Below are 22,634 nucleotides of genomic sequence, written 5' to 3'. Positions count from 1 at the left end.
TTAAAAATACTTATGACAAGTTATCAGCTGCTCCACTGATCTGAATCTTGTCAGATGATCTTTCCATCTTTCCCCGCTTCTGATAATACCTCCCAAAGAGACAAAGGAATATGCAGTGACTAAACATAAGAGACTTAGCCCAAAAGAGCAAAAGTCTTCCAACTGCTCCTCTGAAGAGAGTACTGGAAGGCCTAAGGAAGGTTCTGCAAGCTATTGGAACTTCAGTTACTGAGCTCCAGTACCATATCCTCAGACTGAAAAACCTTGCCATTAACACACATGCAGTACCAGAGCACATGGTGCTAGCATCTTCGCTGCCAACAATACCTTCACTGATAAAGTTGATTCACCTACTTTTGGAACTGACATTCTTGATACCAATAAGTTATGTGATACTAAAAGATCATTTTCATTTGTCCCAGACTCACCGCTACTAGCCACTATTTGGGTGTTTACTCTAGCACCAGATACTTCTCAGCCTTCAGGTCCAGTCAATCCTATGCAGCCAACTAGAGCTAGAATTGAGAGAGTGTCTACCATTCTGCTATTTTAGCTCCTCTTCTTGAGAAACAGCAATCCTTCTCCTTCAACTTATGATAGTAGAGAACCCTCTTGCTCTCAAGGTATGCTAGAAAAGGCATCCAGGGCTACTCCATTATATAAAAAAGTTACAAGGAACCCAATCCATAAAACCATTTTTTATAGTATGCTGCTCCTTAAACTAAGCCTTATTGCACTCCATGGGATTTCCAACCTACAAGCTAACCAGCATCTGCATCATGGTGCTGACACTAATCTCTGTCTCCACAGAGAGGAACACCCAAAGCTACTCAAGAGTCTCTGGACTACACACTCTGCTGAAGAGGCTGAAAATCCTAATGTGGTCCATTACCTTATTCTTATCTTTCTACATGAAGCTGTGATATCATCAGCCTCATCAAAACTAGTAATTGTAAAGAAGTCCAAGAGCTGCTAAAAAAAGATCATAAACATACTAGAGATTCTGGGAGAAGTGATCCAGAGGTGATCACATCTGCCTCTCCATATTCTGCACACCACCTTACCAAACATTTCAGGAGTGATAGTGATTTGTCACACAAATGCAGCATTTTTTTCCAGCCTGCAAGGAGTCTTCCGAGTAAATACTGATAGAAATGGTTTATATAAACCAAAAAGGAAGAGCAAGGTTGACCCCTCTTAATCAAGAGACAGCATGGGCATTTTACATGTGTTGAGGGGTAGGGTGCTTTAATTAGAGCACCTCTGAATGCCGATCTAATTAAAGTACCTAGGCATCTTGTGTGTTCAGTGTCCCATGTATCAAAATGGCAGCAAGAGCGCTTTAACTAAAGGTTGTTCAATGAGTTTTAGTTGAAGCATTTCTGCTGTTATTTTGAAGTGTGGGGACGCGGAATACACAAGGCATGAAGGCTGCTGGAGTGTGCTAATTAGCACACTCCAGCATACTTGATTGATCAAGTCTACTCTGATGCGCTGTAATTACAGTGCCTTGGAGCAGTCTCCCTGCACATCTGCAGGCACCCTCTGGCTTTAGCAGCCCCCTTGGCTCTCCAGGGAACTAGCTGACCTCCTGTGGCTAAAAAGAAAGACCTACAAAGGATGAAGGATGGGTTCCACCTCCAAGGAGGAATATTCCGCGCTGGTCCGGACCTGCAGGGAGCAAATCAGGAAAGCCAAGGCTGCGACTGAACTCAAACAAGCTACAAGTATCAAGGATAATAAAAAATCCTTTTTTAGATATGTGGAGAGCTGGAGGAAAAGCAAAGGCAACATTGGACCCCTGCTAAACCAGATGGGACAACTGACGACCGACACCCAGGAAAAAGCCTACCTACTAAATGGGCACTTTGTGTCAGTCTTTCATCAGTCCCATGGGATGCCCCTGCCCATTATGGGACAGCGGGGCCCAGGTGAGAGAGATTCCTTGCCCTCCATCAACGCTAACCTCATAAAGGAACACCTTGAGAGGCTGGGCACCTTCAAGTCAGCCGGCCCTGACAATCTGCACCCCAGGGTACTCAAGGAGCTGGCGAGCATCATAGCCCAGCCCCTGGCACGGATCTTCAAGAATTGTTACAAACATTGGCATTTTCAGAATAGGATGTTCTAGCTGCAGCTAGTAAAGAGAGCAAAACGCTGGCTTGAATCTATAGATGCTTCTCAAGCAAATCCCAGGACGTTATTCTCTTGTTGTACTTGGCCTTGGTGAGGTCACAGCTTGAGTACTGCACCCAGTTTTGGGCTCTACAATTCAAACAGGATGTGGAGAAGCTTGAGAGAGTCCAGAGAAGAGCCACGCGCGTGATCAGAGGTCAGGAAAGCAGACCTTATGACAAGAGGCTGAGAGCTATGGGACTCTTCAGCCTGGAAAAGCACAGGCTCAGGGGTGATCTGATGGCCACCTATAAATTTATCAGAGGTGACCACCAGGATCTGGGGGAATGATTTCCCCAAGGGATGACAAGATCAAATGGTTATAAACTCCTGCAAGACCATTTCAGGCTGGACATAAGGAAGAATTTCTTCACTGTCCGAGCCCCCAAGGTCTGGAACAGCCTGCCATCGGAGGTGGTTCAAGCACCTACTTTGAATGCCTTCAAGAGAAATTTGGATGCTTATCTTGCTGGGATCCTATGACCCCAGCTGACTTCCTGCCCTTTGATTAGGTGAATTTAGTGAATGGGTATCTATTCAATATTTCTTTTCATTATCATTATTCAGTGGGTGGTTCATGATCATGTATTCTTAACAATACACCATCTAACCCCTACACTTAAAAAATTGTTATTTGCCAGATAATCTTATCCCTAAATGTTCTCACCACAGTGTCTGACTGCTTCACAAACAGCAAATATTAACTTTACAAAAGACTGATAAGGTAAGTGTTATTGTTATTCTCATGTTGCAGATGGAACACAGAGGAGCAAAGAGAGGGAATTTCAGGGGAAGTCCCACTTGCCCCTTGAATATCCAGGATTCAGCATGTCAAAGCTTACATGAACTGCATTGAGATAGCAAATGCTTACTCTAAATGAAAAAAGAAAAAAATATTTTGCTACTATTTAGTTGATCTAATCACCTCTAACCCAAAAGTTTTGCTAGTCCAAATGAAACATTCAGAGATATGAGCTTCCATGGTTTTCTACTGAATATGTGCAAATGGGGGTTTTAAGGTATTACCTTGACCCAATTGGGGCAAATTATCTTGCGGGTAGCAAGAAAGTACCTCCCTGATTCTAAGGCAGTCGTTTCCCCAAATTTCAAGCCATTGCTTCAAAAAAACCTGAAAGCACTAGAAGACAAAGTTCTATCCTAGGTAGAATGACAGTCTCTGGAAGAGGTCTCAAACCTACAGAGCTTCAAAATTTCAGATAGCTTCTAGCCAGGGTGGAAAATATTTGTTTAATGGTGCTTCCAAAACACTCCTTACATTGCACAGAAATTAAATAGTTGCCCATTCATTATATACTGTATATAACTGTAACATAAAGTCATCAATTTACTGTACTGTTGTTATTCTTACAAATTATTTGGTTTCCTGTTTGCACTGTTTTTTCCTTTTTCTGTAAAAGATGATGAATGTTTTCCTGTGTTATGTTCAATGCCTGTTTCCTCTTTTTCTGTTCTTTTCCTTAAACAGAGAATAGTGGAATATTATTCAGATAAAGAGGAAACAAATGCTGCTAAGGATAAATGTTGCAGGAACAAAAATATTTGTGGAATAACGGTTTGAATAATGGTAAGATCTAAAAACACAGAGAGAGAAAGAGTGCGAGAGAGTGTGTGTGTATGTGTGTGTATTTATTTATGTATTTACTTACAAGCATCAGAAGACTTACAGGGGATAAAATGTTAGTTGAGGATTTGGATATTTCACCTATTTTCAAGCATATGCTTGTTTTTTTGGGACCTCATTAGCTGGAAAGAGTCTAACTGATCAGAATAGTGCCCTGAGAAGGATAGTGGTTAATTCTGCCTAAAAGTACAGCTGGTCCAATGAAATATATTTCCAAAGAAACCTTGCTTCTTACATATTCCCACGATCATCAAAGCCACAACAGCACTTCAACCAGACTACAAACAGGATAGAATACAACATAAGTTCTTATGGAATACATGCCATCTATCTACTTCTTGTATGGCATTGACTAAATTTCACTCAAAACCAAGATTTTTTGATAAACATTTTCACAAAAATTCCTGTTTTCAATTAAAAAATAAGATATCAATGGTTTACCACCTTTAATGCTCATCTTCAGTGTATCTCAGCACCTCTCAAAATTAGTAATGTTATCTACATTTTTCTCTTTTTTATCTCTTGATCAGTATTGATTTTTTGATTATGGGAAGACAGGTTCAAAGTTGCTATTAACATCCTATTCAAGAATTCCTGGTGCTCTGGTGTAGTGCCCGAAGACTGGAAGAAGGCCAATGTGGTGCCTATCTTCAAGAAAGGGAGGAAAGTGGATCTGTTCAAACTACAGGCCCATCAGCCTGACCGCTATCCCGGGGAAGGCTTTAGGATTATCAAAGAATGCTCTGTCTTCTATCTACACAAATCTCATTCCTGAGGATCAGAACTTTATTTCTTTCTTTGGAATGCAACAGTTCAGGAAAGTCACAATTGTACTGTGTGTGGTGGTCCCTGATTGTTCAGGGGTGCTTGTACACTGACTAGTGTTAGTCCTATGAAAGGCTTTGAATATAAGGACAGAAAATATGAATTTGACAGTTTCCAACAAGGTGTCCAGAAAAAAGCTACATTCAATTTCATTTAGTAGGATTATTGAGCATTGGGGCATCTGTGTTTTGAACTAAGTACAGCTTTTTACTTATGCCTTATTGCAAAGAATTACATCAACCAAGCCTTGAATCCTAAATCTAATAAATGGGAAATGAAGTCTTCTTAACCATCAATGGAAAAATGCATTTTTTTTCATGGCTGTGACTACTTGTGTATCCAGACTCTCTGAAAGTTCTTAGGGCAGATATCCACAATGAGATGTGAACCAAAAAGCCCCACTAAAGCACTTGATCTATACGGATGCTGCAGAGCTGAGTCCAACTAATGCACTGCCTCTTTTGGGTATGTGCTAGGCTGGGGATGGGAGAGTGCCAAGTTTAAAATAAAGTGCAGTTTTTATGTTTTTTTCATGTCTGCAAGCAGCAGCATGTATTTTGCAACTGTGTTTTAGCAAGAGGTGTCACAATCCAAAGGATGCTTCAGTGTTCATGAAATCAAAAAATTAGATCTCAGCATTTTCATGATTGCTCAAATGTGTAGAAAGGCACATACCAGCAGGAAAGTTATAAACAATTAAATAAAGGAGACATTTGGTTAATTGTGTTTTGGACTACATTTTACAAAATCTGCATTTCACCCTACAGGACTTGAGAAATATGTTAAGAAATATGTGAAAATGCCTGCAGTAGTTTGCAACAGATAAGAGCAGTATGTCTGTTTTTGCCCCTTTTCTCATTCTCACAAGAAATTAATGACCTCCCCACCTTAAACAACAGTTTAGTATTGTAAGTGGGGTCATACTGTGTGCTTGTGAAAGGCTCTTCATTTAGAGAGATGCTTATCAGGGGTATAGGTTGTAGCCATGTTGGTCTAAGGACGTAGGAAGACAAGGTTCTTTGGGTAAATCCAATATCTTTTATTAGACCAACTCAAATAGTTGGAAAAAATCTTCTTTGCAAGCTTTTGGGTATGGACACCCTTCGTCAGGCTGAGGAAGCATCTGCAGTTGGTCTGTGCTCTTCCCGGATGGTCTGTGCTCTTCCTGGATTCCAAGTGGATGGAAGATATTCTTATGGCTTTTTAACTTTTAGACTTGTTTTTATATGCTTATTTTCTTTAGATTAAGTGCCTTTTAAAATGCATTGTCCTTTCCTCTAGCTTTTGCTAATAATAACAAGTAAGTGTATGGTAGGGAGTGTTCCACATGTATATCTTACTATATTTTAAATGTTTATCTTCACACACAATGCAAACATTATTTGGCTAGTAACTGGCACCAAGTAGTGCATTGTACTTGCCAATGACCCAAGTGGATCTATAGTGATTTTTACTTTAACCAGTTCAGTACACTTCTGTGTACAATGTAAATGGAGCCACTAAACATCCTAATATAACTGGTTTGGCCAGTCCTCCTCCTCCTTTCTTCTCTGTTCATTCTCACATTCCAGCATGTACTGCTTGACATCGTGATTGTGACAATCTGTATACATATACTTCGGGCTATGGGACAGTGTACAGATTTTCCTAGAACATACAAACATAGATGGTGGTAAGAAAAATAACTGAATCATAGAAGCTTTATGAAGAAAGATTCTCTGTGCACATAATTCATATTTTAGCTCCATTGTCAAGTGGTATCAGATGTCAGGGAATTGGAAGTTAGCCTTATGCTGAAAGAAATTCACAGGTTCACAGAAGTTTAGGGCTGGAAGGGACCTCGTGATATCATCGGGTCCATCCCCCCTGCTCTGGACAGGAAAGACTCTTGGGATCAAATAACCCAGCAAGGTGTACATCCAGACTCCTTTTTAAGACCTCCAGGGTAGGTGCCTGCACAACCCCCACTGGCAGTCCATTCCAGAGTCTGGTCACACCATGAACAATGAGGTGTGGGGTGGGGGGCACGGCAACTGCCCGCAGGCAGCGGTGTCAGCAGTGAGCGGGGAGCTCCTGCAGGCAGCCACAGTGGTGTTGGTGGCGGGGGAAGGAGTGGCAAGCTCCTACCAGTGGTTGGCAACCACCTGTATACACCACCGGCAGCATCAGCAGTGGTCAGCAGCAATCAGCAACTGCCCACAGATGCTGCCTGTAGTGTCAACGGCGAAGGGGGTGGGTGGCGAGCAGTGACTGCCTGCACACGCCACCAGCAGCTTTGGCAGTGCTTCTGTCAGGGAGTGCACCGCCAATCTCAGGGAGTGCACATGGGTGCACATGCACCTCTTATGCATCACGAAGGGGTTACACGAGCTGTAAAGTTTTTCCTTCTCTCCAGTCTGAAATCTTCTGCTAGGAGTTTATAACCATTGCTCCTGGTTTTCTCCTGGAGCACTTTGGTGAAGAGTTGTTTGCCTGGCCCCTGATGCTCTCCCCTGATATATTTGTAAGCTGCCACCAAATCCCCTGAAGTCTTCTCTTTTCTAGGCTGAACAGTTCCATATCTGTCAGCTTTTCCTCGTATGGCTTGCTCTTCAGGCCTTTAATCATATGAGAAGGCTTGTCGGTGAGGCCCTAATGGACCACAACCCCAGGGGGAGGGGAGTTCAGGATGAGTGGTTGCTCCTCAAGGGACTGATCCTCAATGCACAAGCTAATTCTATTCCATCTTGGAGGAAAGGCAGCAAGAGGGCACAGCAGCCCCCCTGGCTCTCCAGGGATCTAGCAGACCTCCTGAGGCTAAAAAGAAAGGCCTACAAAGGATGGAGGATGGGATTCACCTCCAAGAAGGAATATTCTGCACTGGTCCAGTCCTGCAGGGAGCAAATCAGGAAAGCCAAGGCTGCAACTGAACTCCAACTAGCTTTGAGCATCAAGGACAAAAAAAGTCCTTTTTCAGATATGTGGGGAGCCAGAGGAAAAGCAAGGGCAACATTGGACCCCAGTGCTGAACCAGATGGGACAACTGACAACTGACACCCAGGAAAAAGCCAACCTATTAAATGGGTATACTTTGCGTCGGTCTTTCATCAGTCCCATGGGACACCCATGCCCGCTACAGGACAGGGGGGCCAGGGAGGACGACAGGCTGAGAGCCATGGGGCTCTTTAGCCTGGAAAAGCACAGGCTCAGGGGTGAACTGATGGCCACCTATAAGTTTATCAGGGGTGACCATCAGGGGTAACATTTGTTCACCAGAGCGCCCCAAGGGATGACGAGGTCGAACGGTCACAAACTCCTGCAAGACCATTTCAGGCTGGATATAAGGAAGAATTTCTTTACTGTCCGAGCCCCCAAGGTCTGGAACAGCCTGCCATCGGGAGTAGTTCAAGCACGTACATTGAACACCGTCAGGAGTAAATTGGATGCTTATCTTGCTGGGATCCTATGACCCCAGCTGACTTCCTGCCCTTTGGGCAGGGGGCTGGACTCGATGATCTCCCGAGGTCCCTTCCAGCCCTAATGTCTATGAAATCTGTGAAATCGCTGGACTCTCTCAAGCTTCTCCACATTCTTCTTGAAGTGTGATGCCCAGAACTGGATGCAGCACTCCAGCTGCAGTCTTACCAATGCCAAGTAGAGCGAGATAATAACTTCCTTAGTTTTGCTTGAGATTCATCAGTTGATGTATGCCAGTGTATTGTTTTCTGTGCTAACTGTAGCAGTACACTGGTAGCTCATATTAATTTTATGGTCATTTATGCCCCCAGGTCCCTTTCAGATGTGGTGGTAGCGAGCATAGCACCACCGAGCCTGTAAGTCTGTTGCATATTTTTCCTCCCCAGATGGAGCACTTTTCACTTTTCAGTGTTGAACAGCATCTGGTTCTGGTCCTCCCATCTAACTAATCTATCTAGGTCTGCCTGGATCATCAGCCTACCCTGAGGCGTAGCCACAATTCCCCACAGTTTAGTGTCATTGGTGAACTTTGCCAGTGTGCTTTTCACCCCTACATCCAAATACTGGATGAAAATGTTGAAAAGCACTGATCCAAGTACCGAACCCTGTGGGACCCCACTGGCTACCTTCCCCCAGGTTGACACGGATGTGTCTACTAGTACTCTGGGAATTACAGGAATCTTAGTATATTTTTGTACAATGAGTTATTTACAAACATATACATCTGTACTGGAACAGAGGTGGTCATAAATGTTCCACAGGACAAATAGGCAAAGGCTCCACCCCAAGGGCTGAATAACTAGAGATGTTAAAGTGAAGAACAAACTCTCTTGCTGCTTACCAAGTCTCTCCAGGAGAACCTACATCAGAAAACACAACCACCATGCAATATATACTTTAAAGAGTAAAGACATGCACTCTAAGAAAGAAATCCTGTAAGATTATATATAACAATACTCTCTAGTACCCTTTGCTATAACAGAAGTATTGCAGGGAAATGGTTATAAAAACATGGTGTAATGTAGATATAGCCAAAAGCCTATAACTACAGCCATGGGTGAATATAGGATTTTGAAAAGGGGGGTGCAGATGGTATGGTGCATCATTATATATAACAGAACACATGTTTCTCCAGTTAAAAATAATCTAGAATTTGTATTAATATACTAAGGGACTAGGGCTGTATTATTCAGTTTAAGGTTGAAGCAAAAACAAATATAACTTCATTGGAATGAGTTAAAAACAATCTGTAGGGCTGTGAAATAGGAGCTTCATTATCAGGAAGAGCTAACAGACAGCAGAATTGCAGAATAAAAGATTAACTGATGGATCCTCAAGACCATTAAAAAGAAGGGAGAGTTGTTAACACCTGTGGAACAAAAAGTTTAGGAGGGAACAGGTAGATTATAATCAACTTCTTCAGCACTGCCTGAATAGAAATGCTGCTGCAGTTGACAGCCAGTTGGTTTTAAATGTTTGAGTGGAGCAGGGGTACAAGTGCACCCCTCCCCCCCACCTGGATCCACGCCTGCCTACAACATCTCTGTAATCTTTCCTAAAAGTTCTCTCATGGTACCCTGGATGATGAATGCCAATATACTGACCCCATACCTACTGCACCCTTCTTAAAAAGGTACAGGCTTGATTGGTCAATGGTTTATTCTAATATAGCATTTTTCCTCTTAGCTAATACCACCAGTTCAATTCTAATTTTGATGAATTTTCAGGTGGCTGAAAATTGTTACCAGCTCTCAAGGGTTGGGAGCCCGCATACTATGCATGGGTGATGTCAGTCTAGTTTTTAATACCCAGTTGTTATCACAAACATCACCATGCTGGCACTTGCATTATTAATTTCAAAAGGTAAGGACTAAATGGGCAAGGAGACTCAACACCCTAGGACTCCTTTGCCTCCTCCTAAGTCAGTAGTAAAAACACTGATAAAGCATTTCAGCTTTCTTAGGCAGCACATAAGGAACACTAAAAATGAGAATGTCTTTTCCTTCTTCAGTTTAATTAACTTTTTAAAAATGAAGTAAACTTTTTTTCTCAGAAACCCCCCCCCCACAATACAAAGCTAAGGTTACATTTTATAACTTTGTTTAATTAAATTCTGGTTATGGGTCTTAAAACATTATTATTCAGCCATAGGCCACCTCTACAGAGAGGATGTGTGGTCTAGTGGATAGAATACTGGATTGGGACTTAATAATCTTAAACAGCTTTTCTCAAATTATGAAAAATATTTTTAAAAATAGATCTTCATTTTAGATGACCAATTAGAGGCACCTGGCATATGATTTTCCAAATGTGCTCCACAACTCTTATAACCATAGGCACCAACTTTTATATTTGCCAGGTAGGGGAGGGAGGGCCCTAACATTATGGAAAATGGAAAGTTTTATGCATTTTAGGCAGCAGCCCTCTTTCCGATGGAGGCTAGGGCCCTCAGACTGCCATATACACAGTACTAAATGTGCCACGTTAAATCCCTCTGAACTTCATAACTCTTGGGTTCATAATAACTGAGGCACTTAATTGTTAGAAATGCACAGTAAATGGAGTATTGTTATAATATTGTTAGAAATGGAGTGTTGTTAGAACTGCACAGTTTGCATCTCATACCTGATAAGCAAACTTTCTGAGCGTGCGCAATTAGCTGATGCATATTCACCTATCCACCCCGCATACTTAAGTAGTTAATTATAATATACATGCGACGGATGAAGTGACGTGATCACATACATGTTTGTATGAACCGGAAATGAGCTTTAAGAGTTCCTGTTTCTGCACACGTGCCCAGGAGGGAAGGGATAAAATGCCAGCTGAGAATTTCCTCAGGGGTGCGGAGTAATCTGAGTCCTTTGACTCTGCTCCGACCCTATTTGCAAATACACCTTTTGTGCTGCTAATAAGTGTGTGTCTGAGATTTCTTTGCGAGCCTCCAAAGAACTGAACCGCTTTTTGCATCATAATGTTAGTGGCTTCTTAAAAATATTTCTCACTGGTTCACTTCCCTTTCTGTAAAGTGGAGATAATGCTTCTCTAATCCCACGATGTGGGACTAGAACTGCGTGACTGTTTTGGATACTATGGTCATAAGAGCTGGAGAAAAAAAAGCTTACTTTTTAAAAAAACATGTATTTTATATTTTGTTGATGACACAGTACAGTGGCACATGATCTATGCTGACATGATATTCTTGTTCCATTACTGCACATAACATTCTTCAGGAACAATACCTTCATAATATCAATGTGCTTAAGTTAACAGGCAGACAAGGTTCTTTGGGTAAATGTTATATCTTTTTTTAGACCAACTGAATAGTTGGAAAAAATTGTTCTTTGCAGGCTTTCTGGCACAACACCCTTCTTCAGGATAGGGAGAGTCTGCTGGTGTTTGTGTACTCTCTTGCGTCAAATAGAAACTTAAGTCAATATGCAAAATACAGGCCTGTGAAAATGCAAGTGTGTGGCACGAAAGATCAGAGGGGATAGGAGTTAGTGGGAGTGAGACAGGTAGGTAGGGGGGAAAGAGAGGGGGAACACAAAAGAAGGGAACGTTGACCCCTGATAAAATGTAGCTGGTAAAATGTAGAGAGGTTACCTGGGTTATTGGATGGCAGGCAGGTTATAATGTGCTATAAATCCAATGTCTATATTTAGTCCATGATTTTTTGTATCCAATAGGTTGATGAAGTGAAGTTTGTAGGCTCGTCTGCAAAAGGTGTTTTGTACATTTTCTTTAAGGATTAGAACTGAGGGATATGAGAGAGAGTGGTTTTCTTGTGAGAAATGTGCCCGCCCACAGGTAATTTCGTATTTTTGTCATTGATAGATTTTCAGTGTGGATTCATTCTGGTACATAATTGTTGCTTGGTTTCTCCTACATGTTTTCCATCAGGGCATTTAGTTCACTGGAAGAGCTATATTAGATTTGTGAAGGTGCAGGTGTAAGATCCAGGAATGTTGATGGTTTTGGTGTGGGGTGTAGTTATTGTGAGAGTGGTGGAGATGTGTTGGCAGGTTTTACATTTCTTGTCCTGGCATGGTCTGGATCCATTCAGTGTGTTTTGAGCCATAGCAAGTTTGCTTCTTGTGATGAGACTGGCAAGGTTTGGTGCCCGTTTAAAGGCTAGAATGGGTAGTTCTGGAAAGATCTCTTTAAGAATTGGGTCTTCTAGTATGGGCTGCAATTGTTTGAGGATTTTCCATAAAGGTTCCAGGGAAGGATGTTATGTCATAACTAATGGTGTGCGATTCGTGGGAATTCTCTTTTTGTACTGCATCAATTCTTCATGTAGTGTCCGTGTGGCTCTTGCAAAAGTGTGGTCGATCTCTCTGTGTCCATGCCTTCAGATATGGTTACCCTACCTTAAAAGGCCTGATATTCAGAACTGTTGATCCCTGCTCTCAGAAGAAGCAGGTCCCCTAAGTAAATCAAGGTGGGTGCTTAAAAAGCTGAGGTTATGAAATATCAGGAGCCCCTGTTGAAAATTCAGAGCTAAAGTACCTTTCCCTTCATTGCTGCACAAGCACTTTCTTATGTTGACTCAGTAAAACAAGTAGAAAAAGCTTCTACATTCATTTAGCTCTTTGGCCTTGCTCAGTTTGAGTTGGTTTCTATGTTCATAGGTCAGATATTAAGGTTTTCTTTTATAAGCACTTTAGTTAAGTCCCCTTCTTATTCTTTTTTCCCCCAGATAATGGACCTTGTTTCTCTCAGAGTTTTGCATAATTAAAATAATCCATTCCTTGTATAGTTTTGCTGAACTGCAGTCAGAACTAAATCTTCCATCTTGAGCCAAGCATAATGGCTTAATCATCAAAGACTGCATTTCTGCTATTCAGATCTTTTGGGTAAAGCCCAGTCTCACTGGTCATGAGGAATTTACATAAGATAAATACAGCATATAGCCTCATTAGCCATTAAGGTTTCTACCCTTCTTAATTTGCATTTTACTTTATTTTTAGAGTGTTGTTTCCTATTGTTGTTTTGCTGTTGTCAGCAGGTTATTGCTGATCACTAACAAAAGGGTCAGAGTGCTGAAGGACTCCCAAAATATATCAGGACAGACCAATACAATGTGAAGAAATCCCCCTCTTGTACATCTCCCTTCTGGACATTGATATAACAGAAGCCCCTTCTTGCTTCCCCCTGACCCCCATTTTGTGCATTTCTTTTTCCTTCTAAGCATTGGCAGAGACCTAGCATACTCATTGCATGGGTGTGTCAAGGCTCAGACCAAGCCAGAAAGTTGAAGTGGCTTTCTGTAGGAAAAACCTAGAAATTACATGCCAATTAAGCTCAGTGTCACTAAAGAAAACAAAAGAACTAAATATCCACTTCAAAGACTGTAAATATATTCCGGTGCTAACCTAACTTACTTACTGTCCCCAGTAGACTTTGATCCTCACTACCTCACAGTGCATTTTTATATTTCATCTATATTTTATACTTTTAAACCCTTAAGGAATATACTCTCTCTAGAATGAAGTTACACCCTGGTCCATTGTTAAAAACTGCATTGAAATCATGAATGGTGCATGCCTCCAGTGGCTGTGGGGCACGGCTGCACTGGCGGTGGCAGAAGCACGGTGGTGGTGGTGGGATCCCAGTGGTGGTAAGCTGGGAGCTCCCGCAGATGTTGCCAGCATTGTCGGACAGCAGGGGCCAGTGCCGACCAGGGGTCGGTGACCACCCAGAAATGCCGCTGGCAGTGTCAACCAGTGTTGATCATGGACCACCCACAGGCGCTGCTGGCAGCGTCGGCAGCAGGGTGGCAAGCAGCGACCGCCTTTAGGTGCCATCAACACTGTTGGCGGCATCTTTTTGCAGGGGGTACACATGCACCTGCATGTACCACCTACACATTGCCCCTGATTGAAATTGTAATTGTAAAGTGATAAGATGTGCTGTATTGGGCTGCTCCCCCTTGAGTGAATGTGAGTGTATGATGATCAGAAGGTAATTAAATGACAATAGCCTAGCCAGAGAAACCCACCATTACAAGACTTTACTCCACAAGCCATTTTAGGCTAATCAAGCCAAGGAACTGATTCCTGGGACTGAGTACCCACCCTATTGACTATTTCTGCAACCCTTAACAATACCATTGATAATTAATCAAAATCACAAACTGAATCCCAAAACTGCACTACCACCAGGCAAGACCCCTGTGACTAGCATCTGTCAGGCATTGCTCAAGACCCATGTGTAACAGCAACCTCTGGATTGGGCAGCAAAAATGATGCTGGGAGATCACACAAGTCTGCCAGAAAGGGATAAAAGGCAGTGAAGCATGACCCTCAGTGGCATCCTCTCATCCAGCACCTGACCTACCAAGACAGAAGGACCCCCTTCTGGAGAAGACATCGCCTTGAAGGAAGCTGACCATCAACAACAGACTCCAGGGCCTTGGACAGCATCTATTATACACTTTACTACATGAGTTTGAGTTTGAATGAGTGAGTGTATGTGTTAAGGTGGCCAGTACCTCTCATAACTCAAAGTTTGCATTTATGATTTTATTGGTAACTTCACATCCTGTACAATAAATTAGCATGTATTATGATCCTGTGAGTTCGTCCTTTGTAGCCAACATAACAAAAGGGTTAGAGTGCCGAAGGACTCCCAAAATATATCAGAGCAGACCAATATAATGCAAAGATTTTTGCAAGTCAGGACTGGTTTTAAGTGATCATTTAAACCAAGCATTCAGTACTTGATAATATTGTTGAAGTCCTCAGTTATCTTGATGAAAGAGTTTATTGACTTACAGTAGAGAGAAATAGCTTCTGTTCACTTAAAGGCCGTCTGGTGGGTAGGTTAATTGTGGTAAATCCTTTCAAGTGTTGAGGAAAAGATGTTTTAGATTAGAGACTGCCTTTATTCTTATCTATGTTTTTTCATTATGTAAATACTGCAAAGAAGCTTATGCAGCCCATTATTTTAATCCTATCTTAAAACTTCTTACCCTAAAGTAAATGACATCATAAGTAAGCCTATTGTCATTTTATAACTGTTCAAAATTAGTTGCTGAATAGGCATTTGAGTATGCAATAAGAGGACAAGGGTCTGGATTAGATGAAACAAAACTGTTGTAGGCTGGATTTCAAGCAGTCAAACATCTGTACCCTTATTGCTAAGGAAATCCTTCTTGCATCTCACTGTGGCTTCAGACCATTGGGAGGCACCATGGTTTGATTTTTATGGCCTGACAGATCCAGAAAAAATGCCAAGAACAACACCAGGAACTGTATATGGCCTTTATCAATTTGACGAAAGCCTTCAAGTGTTAACTGTGAGAGTCTGTGAAAGATCTTATCAAAATTTGGCTTTCCAGGGAAATTTATCACTATCCTAAGACTCCTTCATGACCAAATGACTGCCTTCATCCTATGCAGTGGCTCTGCTACAAAGCCCTTTGCTATTTGAACTGCCATGAAGCAGGGCTGTGTGATTACAACAGTTTTGTTTTCCATCTTTCTTGAGGTCATCAAGATGCTTATAGATTCATAGATGCTAGGGTCGGAAGGGACCTCAATAGATCATCGAGTCCGACCCCCTGCATAAGCAGGAAAGAGTGCTGGGCCTACATTACCCCAGCTAGATACATATCTAGCCTTCGCTTGAAGACCCCCAGGGTAGGGGAGAGCACCACCTCCCTTGGGAGCCCGTTCCAGACCTTGGCCACTCGAACTGTGAAGAAGTTCCTCCTAATATCCAATCTAAATCTGCTCTCTTCTAGCTTGTGGCCATTATTTCTTGTAACCCCCGGGGGGGCCTTGGTGAATAAATACTCACCAATTCCCTTCTGTGCCCCCCGATGAACTTATAGGCAGCCACCAGGTCGCCTCTCAACCTTCTCTTGCGGAGGCTGAAAAGGTCCAGTTTCTCTAGTCTCTCTTCGTAGGGCTTGGCCTGCAGGCCCTTAACCATATGAGTGGCTGTCTGCCACATGACATCAGTACTGAGTACAGGATGGATGGGAACCTTTTCAATCTTTTCTGCCTTCATGACAAAACCAAAGTTATGTTGGCCTTAATTGTAGAACTTCAGTATGCTGATGACTGTGCTGCTGTCGTTGCACATACTGAGGAGGACCTACAAGTGGCCTAAACTGCTTCCCTCAAGCATACCAGGGCCTGAAACTGGCCCTTAACACTGGAAAAACAAAGGTGCTTCATCAGCCTGCTCTGGGCCAGTTTATTCCCCAGTGAAGATCCTCGTTGATGGACAAGAGCTGGAAAATGTTGAACCTCAGCAACATTCTCTCAAAGAAGGCCAACATTAACAAAAAGATCCAGTACAGGATCCAATATGCCAGCTCTGCCTTCAAAAGACTGGATCATCATGTGTTCAACAATCATGGCATCAGGACTCAAACAAAGGTCCTATTATATAAGGCTGTGGTAACACCAACTCTTCTCTATAGCTGTGAAGCTTGGGCCACCTGAAAAGCCAGTTTCACCTTAAAAGGGAGGGACCAACTGATAAGCCTAGAATGCCTTTACCGGTGCTACCTCCGGAAGTTATCCTTGGCAGAAAGTGGGAGGATCGTTGTACAAATGCCAGTATCCTCACCAACACCAACACCACCACTATGGAAGTGTTGATTATTCAACAACAGCTGTAGTAGACTGGGCATTGTGTGCACAGGCCTGATGTACATCTACCAAAACAACTGCTATACTCCCAACTCAGTCAAGGACAAAAGACTCGCAAGGGACAAAGGAAATGCTTCAAGGAGCTCTTCAAGGTGAACATTAAGAAGTATGGCATTGATACTACAATTTGGGAAAAACTAGCCGGGGATAGGACTACATGGCAATGGCTTTTAAAGAGAGAAGGTACATCTTACTTTGTGGAAAATTGTCTTGCCCTTGAGACAGAAAAATGACAGAAACAAAAGGTAAGAAAACAAGACCGAGAAATCTGTGGTCTTATCCTCCCTTTAACCACCATATGTGGCATCTGCCAGAGAGTCTGCAGCTCTAGAATTGGCTTTCCTAGCCATCAACAAACTCATCTACAATCCTTTACTTTACTTGATTGCCAACAATAACAACCATTGTACCCTTATTGAATCAAATGAGAAAAAAGTCAATCCTATTTCACTGCTTGAAAATGTTTCTGGACAATTTTTCCAAGTAGGAAATACCTTTTACAAAAAGTTCATGCAAGTCTTATGAACAGAGGTGTAACTATTAAGTTTTGTGCCCTGGGTCAGTGTTTCCCCAACCTGGTGCATTTATGCCCCACCATAGTCAAGTCAGGTACTCTTAATTGCATCCCTTGCTGCAAACTCCATCACTGCTTCCCTTGCTGCCACTCTCCTTGCCACTGAGTGCTGTCACTTACTTCCACTGCCAGGTACCATCACTTACCCACACTACCAAGTGCTACCACTTCCCTATGCCACTGATTCCCCTAACCGGCTGCAGTAGAAGTGAGGAATTTGGTGGCACTAAAGGGAACAGCTGCAGGAGAGGGGAGAATGGCTGAATTAGGGGTCTTCCAAAACCTAGCTATGGCTGATGCCTCCAGTTGCTTTTACCACTACCCCAGCACAGATTCCCAGGGGGAGCCTTCATTCTGTCACCACCTTTAAGCTGGCACCTGGGGCTGGTGCCCCACTTGCTCACCATTACTTACATTACTGGTTTTATAAGGTATGGGCTCATGATCCAGTTTTTCTTAACTGGAAAGATAGCGGCTTGATGCTACAAGTACCTATGCTAAAACATCCTCAAGGTTTTCACAGAAATGTCAAGGACTTCTTTAAGGAATAGGTAGCAAATTATGTATTACTATTCCACGCTGATATATCAACATTTCATCTCAACCTTGCACAAGACAACAAAGGCTCATGAGTTAGAATCTTGCCTGAGTATTTTCAGAAAAGAGGAGCTTCGGGTTAATTTAATACCAGCTGTACAATCCCACAGATGATTATGTAGGGTGTTCCATCTTGTGTTAACTGAAACATCACACAGAAACTGCAAGCAAAATGAGCATTTTTTAAGAGCAGAGGCAGGTTCTCTGAGTAATTCAGTTCTTATGAAGTCACTAGTTTCAGTTCTAAATTCTCATTCATAATTTGTGACTTTGTTGGTCTGGTGGAAATGCAGCCAAATACATCAGAAGGTTGTCATGAGATCTCTGGATGATTGTTACTTTGGCCCTCCAGAACTGTCATAGGATAAACAAAGTGTTCTCATAGGCATGACTTTCTTCCCCATTGTCCTGTTTCTATTTAAGTAAAAAAGATACTGTTTTTTTACTGACTTGATAACTGATCTGCCATTTTCTATACTGCCACTTCCATTGTTGAGTGGCTATGCTAAGTGGTTATTCTTTATCCCTGGCCTTTGAGAGCTCTTTCAGTTATTATACTTCCATAGGAAAGTGTTACATTTAAGATTTTCATTTATCATGAGTGGGTTTTGTTTTTCTTTCCTTAGTGTGAAACTATCAAATTCCTCTTATTTGCTGATGTTGACTGAATCATGGATTCAGATGCACACGCTCATGGATTAGAATAGCTGATACTTGATTAACTTCAGCAAGCGGGCAATTTCTGTGCCCACTTGACCATTTCACCCTAATTACCATAATGCAAATTCAAAGATGCCAAAAATATGTTCCATCTTCCCTCAGGTCCTCTTCTTGATCAATGTAAACTCTATCTTCCCTGTAACCAGCCTTGCAACTAAAATATATGAATGGACTTTTCCTTTCCATTTCTCCAGAATTTTAACTGTTGCCAAATCTTGCTATATCTTTCTTTACATCTTCAAAATTGATTATTTTTCTCTCCATTCTTACTACAAAAACCTCTCTGTGCTTTAGTCCTCTACTGTCTGAGTGGCAGAAAATATTCTTTCTGACATGTTTATTATTCTTTCCCATAAAAATGCTGCCTTTCCTACCATTCCACCAGTGTTTCTGACTTGACTTCCTCACCTGTAGAGGCATGTTGTACTCCCCTTTAAAACTCTGTATGACTGTATCCTATCACCATCTCTGCTCTCATTTCTTCCTGCTCCTTCATCTGCCTACTAAGTCCTAAGCCTGTCAGTCTATCCACACCTCTTATATCCTTTTTTCACTCTTACCTCCTTCTGTTCATTGTCAGCATGCCAGGAGCCTTCCTGTCCAAACTAATACTCATTTCATTCAACAAGCCTCTCTATGTTAATTCAATTGGAGAAATACTGTAAGTGTATTTAGTAATGAATATCTGTACCATTTTGAACAATGACATTATGTCAGATCTGTTAATCTAACAAACTCTACGCACTTTGGAGTGAGAAACTAGCCATCTATATTTTCCACAGAGAACACTTGGTGTTTAATATATAACATAGTCTTAGTTTTGGATACATATATGATTATTTGTCACCTTTACACATCTAAATCCCATTGAGGAATACCCAAATATGACAGAAACAGTATTTAAAAAGACCATTGGACCTGAGTGATGGGTCACCAAACTACACAATAGACACTAAATAAAATTTAGAACTAGAGGGGGTATTATAGGACATAATAATATCCCCTCTCTATATAATCTATACAATACAAATTAAATATATAATCTATTTAATACAAGTTAAACTCAAAATACAATTATTTTTGCTAAAAAGTGCAGTGTTGTGGACTTTGACAGGCAAGAAAGGTCGTCTATGAGCCAATCACCAATTTGAACAATTTAGCTATAAAAATTAAGTAGAAATGTATCCTATTTTCAAGAAAGCCTGATCCAAAAAAGTATCCATTTTGTTAGACATGATATATTCATATCAAGAGATTTTGTTAGACATGATATATTATATTCATATCAAGAAATGGATGCAAATCCTAAAGTCATTTCGTTCGGGCCTCCACCCAGACGGAGCCCCTGGCTCTGGGCTGTGGGGGCTGCCTGGCATGGCTGCCAGCAACTGAGAATGGGAGCAAGGTCACCCTCACCTGTGGTGTATGCTCCTTAATGAGGTCTCTGGAGTCCCAGGTGACTGAGCTCCAGGCGCAGGTAGGCAGACTTCATGCCATCAGGGCCCATGAGCAAGAGGCTGATGACAACTACAGTCAGGCTCTTCTGAAGAATCAAGAGAGAAGAGTATGGATGCCCGACTGTGTGAAGATGGATGCCAGGGAGCTCAACCGAGAGCCAAGGCATGCTTGGAAGGCAGTTGTCTTGGGTCCCAAGACACACAGTACCAGGTTCACTCCTCCCTTGGAACTGAGCAACAGGTATGCACCTCTCATACCACCAGCAGAGACATCAACAGGAGCACTGGCTCTGGATGAGGGGAAGCAGCTAGCTGCCGTCCCTAAGAAGAGGCTCAGGGTGGTTGTGGTGGATGACTCCCTCCTGAGAAAGGATTCCGTGGATCAAGGAAGCTGGCAGCAGAGACTGGAGCCCGGCAGAACTCAGCGGAGTTGGGACACAGGGAAGTCAGATTGATGGCAAGTACTGAACCCGGGGCAGAGGCAACGCAATTGGGGACAGACTGGTAATGAAGCCGGACAACACGTAATAGGGAAGGAGGAAGGCCAGGGGAAGCGCTCGGGATAACAACATCTTTCACACCCGGCAGCTATCATATTCCAGGAACTCAAGCATCAAAGACAGCACAGGACATCAGCCTCAACGCAGGTGATGAAATCAAGGTTGGCATTAGGTGGGTGTAGGGAAGGTTGGAGCCCTACAAAGGCAGAGCAGCAAGAACGACCCAGGGGGAACACTAAGGGGAGATGGGACCAAAACATCGTCCTCCCAATCTGGAAGCATTCATCATCAAAAACATGGCAGGCAAGGCCCCTTGGTGAACTGACCCAAAATTGTTCCCATAATCAAGCTATTCATCCCTAAGAATAACGGCAAGGCTAGAGAGGGATCCCCATACAAGATGTACTGGAGAAAGCATGGAAGATTACAAGGGGATATAACTGTAGGAGTCTATTACATATCTCCTAACCAGGAGGAAGATCTTGACCATGAATTCACTTGGGAACTGGCTGAGGCTGCACACTCTTGGTGCATGGTCTTCATGGGTGACTTCAACCCTGACATCTCATGGGAAGAGCATTCAGCCAAATCTGATTGGTTGTGAAGCTTCCTCACTTGCATTGACAAGCTCTATTTGATTCAAGAAGTCTGTGGGCTGACAAGAGGTAAGGCACTGCTGGATGTGATACTGGCCAAAGGGGATGATCTAGTGAGCAACATGAGGATTGAAAGCAAGCTTGCTGACAGTGATCATGAGTTGATCACTTTCTCTATCCATTGCTGTCATGGGGACGTAAGCACAGTCAAGAGAGAGACCATGCCCGCAGAGAAAGCAGAGGTGAAAAAAGAAAATGAAAAAAAATCACCATTTTCAGGACGCCGGAGGGAGACGCCAGTGCAGTTCATCAGCTATGGCCATCGGCAGGTGGGGCTGGGTGACATCAGCAAGAGACTCTGTCCAGAGAAGATAAAAGCCGGTCCCAAAAGCATGGGAGAAGGAACACTGGGGTCAGGAGAAGCGGCAGGGGACCACTGGACTGAGCACGTCCAGCTGCAGCAGGGAGCTGCAGAGCCGGCGGAGAAAAAAGCAACGGCTGCAGCAGGACCCATGGAAGATCCCCATGCCGGAGATGATTGGCAGGGTTCAGAGGAGCCAGTAGAGGTCAGCAGTGGTGGCAGCAAGAGCCGTTGGAAGAGCTTCTGCTGGTGGTGGCTGGTGCCAAGACGCCAGGCCAGAAGCGGATCTGGGAGGAGACAAAGGAAACCCCAACTGGGGTGAAAGCACGGGTCCCAACCCAGGGGACATGCTAATTTAGGTGCACTTGGGGCAAGGGGAACAGAGGACCCTTGGCTCCACGGTTGCCCTGCCTTTCTCTTTACTTTTCTTTTCTTCCTCTGACCTTTCCTTTTTTCTTCTTCACTTCGGGTCATCCTGAGGTGTGGGGTTTTGTCAGTATGGGTCTTCTTGTGTTTTACCTTTGTTCTATTTTAGTTCCCTGCTTAGAGCAGGTTAACTCAGCACACCTTACCAAGTATTGGGGAATTAGAGACCCCAATTAGAGACAAAAGACAACATGTGATCGTGGCGATGACTAGCAGCATCCATCATAGAACACTTAGGGTGTCAAAGGGGACAACCCCAAAGGCAAAGTGCCCTCCGACCCTCTGGGTCTAGTTGGAGCCCAAGGCGTCTGTCTGCAAAGGAGGAAGCATAGGAACCAAGGAAGACACCATCTAAGGGCTAGCCACAAAAGACCCTGAGGCTTGTCTCGAAGGTTGGCGTATGGCCGGGGTATAGGGGAGGTGGAGCCCTGTGTACATCCGCCAAGAGATGTGACAACTCTGGAGGCATCCTTAATGGGGAACCCCTTCACTAAAGATCCATCCGAAGTCGTGGCAGGAGAGTTTGGGGGTTCTTAGGAAGTGATCGAGGACTCCTCTGGAGTTCACACGAGGCTACAGGTGTCTGTGTCAAGGCATCGCAAGAGTGGATCATTGAACAGAGGCACAAACACAAAA

This window comes from Crocodylus porosus, unplaced genomic scaffold, assembly GCF_001723895.1.
Source record: "Crocodylus porosus isolate Cpor-Errol unplaced genomic scaffold, CroPor_comp1, whole genome shotgun sequence".
In the NCBI taxonomy this organism is placed as follows: Eukaryota; Metazoa; Chordata; order Crocodylia; family Crocodylidae; genus Crocodylus; species Crocodylus porosus.
This window is presented reverse-complemented; position numbering follows the sequence as displayed.